This window comes from Hordeum vulgare, chromosome 7H, assembly GCF_904849725.1.
Source record: "Hordeum vulgare subsp. vulgare chromosome 7H, MorexV3_pseudomolecules_assembly, whole genome shotgun sequence".
NCBI classification, from domain to species: Eukaryota; Viridiplantae; Streptophyta; class Magnoliopsida; order Poales; family Poaceae; genus Hordeum; species Hordeum vulgare.
The window spans coordinates 552,707,882-552,714,327 of NC_058524.1; the positions used below are offsets into that span (position 1 = coordinate 552,707,882).

General features: G+C 48.7%; 1 long non-coding RNA gene across 1 annotated transcript; it reads right to left on the bottom strand.

Annotated features, from left to right (window-relative positions):
- Positions 1–593: 593 nt before the first annotated feature.
- LOC123408593 lies at positions 594–1,831 on the bottom strand. Its single transcript, XR_006612769.1, has 3 exons — positions 1,632–1,831; positions 1,440–1,538; positions 594–1,091 (listed from the first exon to the last, which is right to left on the bottom strand). It is a non-coding gene; the product is annotated as an uncharacterized LOC123408593 (long non-coding RNA).
- Between the last annotated feature and the right edge of the window lie 4,615 nt (positions 1,832–6,446).

Below are 6,446 nucleotides of genomic sequence, written 5' to 3' on the forward strand. Positions count from 1 at the left end.
TTGCGAGAGAGAGAGGGGCGCGCGGGGTGACCGTTACAGAGAGAGAGAGGGGCGGGGTGGGGGGGGAAGGAGACGTTAACGGAGTTAGCCCGTTGCCATCTGCCTCCGGACTCTTTGTCGTCCGCTAGCAGACGGCAAAGAAGGGACTCCAGTTTGACCTAACCACCCCGCGGTCAGGTGGGCCCATCTACATCTTTGTCGTCTGCCTCCGGACTCTTTGCCGTCCTCTAGCGGACGGCAAAGATGTGACTGATGGCAAAAAGACTATATGCCATCAGCCTATGCTTTGTCGTCTGTTTTGCACACTCTTTGCCATCAGCTAGCAGACGGCAAAGACTAGGCAGATGGCAAAAACTGTTTTCCAATAGTGTATGAGATAAAGAAGGGCGCTGAAATGCAGACATGGCGAACACTAAGCATTGATTCAACAAGCAAGCAAGCATAGGAACCTACGATGCAAAGTATATAACAGGGGAACATGGTTCCATTTTAATTGCCACATAATGTGAAGGAAGTAGGTGCAACAACATGGATGTAACTGAAGTGTTGTGTACCAAATCCTACTTGTCAAAAATAAACAGATGCAAAGTATATAACAGGGGAACATGGTTCCATTTTAATTGCCACATAATGTGAAGGAAGTAGGTGCAACAACATGGATGTAACTGAAGTGTTGTGTACCAAATCCTACTTGTCAAAAATAAACAGAGTGAGAGTGAGAGTGAGAGGGAGAGACCTCCTTGTGTGGGGAATCATGGTAGACTCGAGCTCGCTGTCGAGCGAGGTCGTCGTCTTCACCAGATGGAAGCAAAGCGTTTGCTAGTGCTAGAGTTAGGACATAATTGGACTGTACAATTATAACTACGATCTGTTGCACTGTATAAGTCGATTGGTTACTCATCATAACTGACTGAATCAAGCCAATTTACAAATGTGGTCCTTGAAATTGACCAAAACAAGTTGGAAGAGTAGAGCATTGGATGTAGCTAGTTTCAGTCAGCCATGGAGAAATGGATGGATATCCACTGAACCACCAAAGTGCCGGCCTGTTCATTCCTGATCAGCAGCTGCAGCAGTTTACACTGTCCAAACTGAAACACAAAAAATGCATCCGTTTCAATCCATATCACCATGTGTGAACCACTGAACCAAACTAGTATATCAGTCCATCCATCCAGTTGGCATCACAAAGTCTAGTACTAGTACTAAATTTCCTGTGAGCGCACAACAAGATAATTAAGAGTCTGAAATCTCGAGAGAGCACCATGTGCTAGTTGAACTAGACATTATCCACAACAGCAGCGTGTGCGACCCGAGGCAAAATTACAGGAGTTGTGCTACACAAACATGAACCTGGGCGTGGCGTTTGGTTTTACAACTAACAAGATAAATCAAAACTAGGCTAGAGCAGCGGCAGTAGAGAGGGGCAGAGGCACGACCTTGTGTTGTGTGGGGAGTAGACTAGGTCAAGGTCGACGGTGTCCTCGTTGGGATTTGGGATCCCGGTCGTCGTCCTCGTCCATGGAGACCCGCGGCTGCTGCACGAAATATGAGAGAGAAGGAAGAAGAGGAGAGACTGAGAGCTAGAGCAGATCAGAGAGGAGGAGGAGGGGGGGAGGGGCTGAACTCACCGGAAGCAGAGGAGGCCCAGCCCGATGCGCCCTTGCACCCCATGGCCAGTGGCCGCAGGAGCACGTTCGAGGAAGAGGAGCCGCGAGTGGGGGCAAGAGAGGAGACGGAGAGAGTCCGCCGGTGCCGCGCCGGCGACGAAGGCGACGCCCCGCCCGAAACACGGCTTAGGCCAACTCCACCCCACAATCCCAAACGGTCGGTAATGGGTTCATCTATGTCCGCCTCTGTCGTTGGGTTGTGCGTGCGCCCGCCGCGCGGCCGCATCCAAATCATGTCCGTGATGGACTTGATTAAAGAAAATAGGAAAACTCAATTAAAAATAAATAAACGCAGTTTAAAAAACTTAAAACATAATAAGATTAACATTAAAAAAGGCCCAGTTTTCACGACCACAAAACGACCCAGTTTGAAATAATTATCATAAAAAATATGTCGTTGTCGTCGCCGTCGCCGTCTTCACTGATCGCCGGTGTCGTCGCCGTCGCTGGCGAGGTCGACGTAGGGCGGCGGCGTCCAGAGGTGGACCGGCAGTCCCTGGTGCGCGGGGGCGGGCTGGAAGCTGGCCTGCAGCAACTCCTCCCGTGGCGAGGCCTCCCGCTCCGGTGACCGCGGCGGCGTGGGACACCAGTTCACGCCCCCACTGCCTGCGCCATCTCCGGCGCGGTGCACGACCAGCCCCACGACGCGCCCACCAGTTCGGGAGGGAACGCGGTCACCTCCTCCTCCTCCTCCATCGGCTCGGGGATGGCGACGTCGTCGGCCGCAGAGAGGGCCATGGCGCGGTCCAGGCCCGGCCATTGACACTCATCATGCGTTGTCATGGAGTCCTCCATGATGCGCTGCATGACCGGCCTCCTCCTCCTCCGTCATGCGAGGAGGTGGAGGTGGTGACGGAGACGGGAAGGCGACGGCCGGTCCACGGCTTCCTCATTTAAGAAGGATCGCGACCGTTCCCTGGGTGGATGAGAGGCGGGCCCGGCCGCTCGTGCGCATTGATGTGGGTGGGTGGGAGGTTGGTGGTCGCCTGCCATGCGTCCCCGACGCGGACGAGCGCGCGTCCGTTTGATGTCCGCCGCGACCCAAATCCCGCTCAAGTTTGTGCTCGAAATAGGTCGTGCCGGACACAAAACGGACAGGATGGGTCCGGACCATCTCGCGCTGGGCCGACCTGTTTGTCCCTTTTACCCCAAGCGGACGGGGCCGCACAGAACGGGGTCGTGCGGTGAAGTTGGCCTTAGGGTCGCGAGCGAGCGCGAGAAGCCGTGCGCCGCGGATATGAACGAATGGGAGGAAGCGGCGGACCAAGGCGAGGTCGTGGGTTTGTTGCACGTCGCCGGGAGTCACCGTAATCGGGCGCCGTATGTGGGAATTTTTATCTCAAAAGACCACTGGCCGAGTGTTATTGTCAAAAAAGACCACATGTGGTATGGAATGCTAGAAAAGACCCCCATATCTTATGACGACAGGCGCGCCAGGTGACACGTGAGACCTACCGCCATGGGTCGAGGCGGCTGGGCCTCGCCGCCACCACGCGAGGAGGCCGGCCGCGTAGGTGGAACCTGCCGCCAACGCTCGAGGCGGCAGGCTGCAGAGCTAGCGGTCGTTCTGGCATGCAGCTCCCCCATTGTGTCCAGGGCCCATCCGGCCTCATTCCGTGTGTGTGCATGCAGCATGTGCGAGCTCCACGTCGGTCTCATGTTCTTGCAGCTCGGGCGCAGGCAGACGCTGGTGGCCGCCTCGCTGATGGCGGCAGGGCCCAACCGCCTCGACCCGTGGCGGCAGGTGCCACGCGTCACCTGGCACGCCTGCCGCCATAAAATATGGGGGTCTTTTCTGACATTTCATATCATATGTGGTCTTTTTTGACAATAGCACTCGGCTAGTGGTCTTTTTAGACAAAAAATCCCGTATGTGGATGCTGCGAGCAGTCGCATAGGGAGAGAGACGAGTCGCGGGAGAGGAGGTCTGGGGCATCTCGCTTCGGTGTGGTTTATTTTCCTTTTTTCATTTCTTTTCTGTAGATGGTTGGGCTGGGCTTCGCTTCGATGGGTGATTGGGGTCTGGGTCATTTCTTTTCTGTAAACGGGTCTGGCACAGCACGGCGCGCCCCGGCACAATTGTTAATCGGGCCCCATGTGCCCGGGGTGTCGGCCTAGGCACGGCACGCGGGTTAAACGTGTCGGCCCGGTTTGGCACAGTGGTCCAATTAGACTGTTTTTTTTCGTAAAACGACCAAAAATAATGGAAAAAGTCAAAAAATATATAAAACGAAAAAATGGACAAAGTATTATATAGGATAAATCTAGAGTTTTATTAATGCGTGCCTCTTTAAAACCTTTCATCTCATAGAAATAAAAGAGCACAAGCCATCCTCGAGAAATACTAAAAGAATAAAAGATAGAGAAATAAAATAAATTACAAATACTACAAGCCATGCTCTAGAAATCCTTCAACCTTGCCCTGCAGCCGCAGCTATATCCGCCGCCTCCATTGCCTCCCTCACGTGTGTCGTCTTGTGCCTCATCAGGTGACTGGTTCCCGCATTTTGTTTCACGAGCAACTTCTTACCGCATTGTTTACACTTTGTAGAAAGCTATGGGATCCAAGATAAATGCAAATGCATATAACAGTGGAATATATTTCCAATATTTTAAATACTTGGTTTTCATGACAGCAACAACATTAAGTAATAAACCATCACCTTCGTATTCTTTCAAAGGAGATGCGGGGTAATAAACCCCAGACAAAGTAATTATTGCATCATAGAACAACGCAAGAAATGCAGTCAATGTTGTACATGCCAGGTTCCATTGGTAATTAGAGGATCATCTCCATAATTTATATTAATAAAACAATTGAACAGAACTTTGTCTCGAATAACTACCTTAAGCATCAAATATGTAGAGTTTCATCTAACAGGCATATGTCTGAATTAAACTTATAAGGAGTTGCACCTATAGCAACACAATATCTCTTATAGTTTGAAATTCGTTGAGTTGAATGCGAAAGATAAGATATTGTAGTGTGTACATGTGGTTCACATAAATGGAAAGCACCTTTAGCAATAAGATTAATGATATGGCAAGCACAACGTTAATGCATTAAAAAGAATGCAGCACATATGGAAAATATATGAGTCACGGTGTTCATTGCACTGGTGTTTGCTGAAGCATTATCCAAAGTTATTTTGAAAACTTTGTCAGCAAGATCAAAATCATTCACAACTTTGAGTACAGCTTCAACAATGTTTAGACCACTATGTGATACATTTATTAATTCAAATCCTATGACTCTTTTTTGTATATGCCAATGTTCGCTAACATAATGAGCTACCACACTAATGTAGTCTTGATTTGCCCGACCAGTCCATATATCAGATGTTAACGACACTAAAAAAGTGCACATAGAAAATTCATCTTTTATTTTACATTTACCAATCTGGTAAAGCTTTTTAAGATCCCTACTTGTAGTTTGTCTGGAAACTGGTCTATAATTAGGATTATGACAAGTTTGAATATATTCTACGAAACTATTAGATTCACCAGAGCCTAGTGGTAAATCATTAGAAGCAATAAGACGGCATAGACCTTCTCGCTGAACACGAGGATCGTAGACAAAATTGCTTGTCGTACCGTCAGTGTTGAACATGAGCTAAGTTTGCACAGCGGCCGAGCTCGATGCGCTCGTTGCATTGGCCTTGCTGTGGGCATCCAAATGCCTCTTTAGGTGGCCAGTTCCTCCCTTGGCTTCTTCGGTTAGCTCCTTCTGGCACCTTTTGCACCTTGCCGTCACCTTTCGGACACCGACCACCATGAATATTTCTTCATCGAAATATTCCCACACCGCAAAGGTTCTTCGACGAACTCTATGCCTCACACCCATGTTGGTGGAGGAACCAGTCTGTCACGCCCAAGATGTGTTGGAATTATGCCCTAGAGGCAATAATAAATATAGTTATTATTATAATTCCTGTATCAAGATAATCGTTTATTATCCATGCTATAATTGTATTGAATGAAGACTCATTTACATGTGTGGATACATAGACAAAACACCGTCCCTAGCAAGCCTCTAGTTGGCTAGCCAGTTGATCAAAGATAGTCAGTGTCTTCTGATTATGAACAAAGTGTTGTTGCTTGATAACTGGATCACGTCATTAGGAGAATCACGTCATGGACTAGACCCAAACTAGTAGACGTAGCATGTTGATCGTGTCATTTTGTTGCTACTGTTTTCTGCGTGTCAAGTATTTATTCCTATGACCATGAGATCATATAACTCACTGACACCGGAGGAATGCTTTGTGTGTATCAAACGTCGCAACATAACTGGGTGACTATAAAGATGCTCTACAGGTATCTCCGAAGGTGTTAGTTGAGTTAGTATGGATCAAGACTGGGATTTGTCACTCCGTGTGACGGAGAGGTATCTCGGGGTCCACTTGGTAATACAACATCACACACAAGCCTTGCAAGCAATGTAACTTAGTGTAAGTTGCGGGATCTTGTATTACGGAACGAGTAAAGAGACTTGCCGGTAAACGAGATTGAAATAGGTATACGGATACTGACGATCGAATCTCGGGCAAGTAACATACCGAAGGACAAAGGGAATGACATACGGGATTATATGAATCCTTGGCACTGAGGTTCAAACGATAAAGTCTTCGTAGAATATGTAGGATCCAATATGGGCATCCAGGTCCCGCTATTGGATATTGACCGAGGAGTTTCTCGGGTCATGTCTACATAGTTCTCGAGCCCGCAGGGTCTGCACACTTAAGGTTCGACGTTGTTTTATGCGTATTTGAGTTA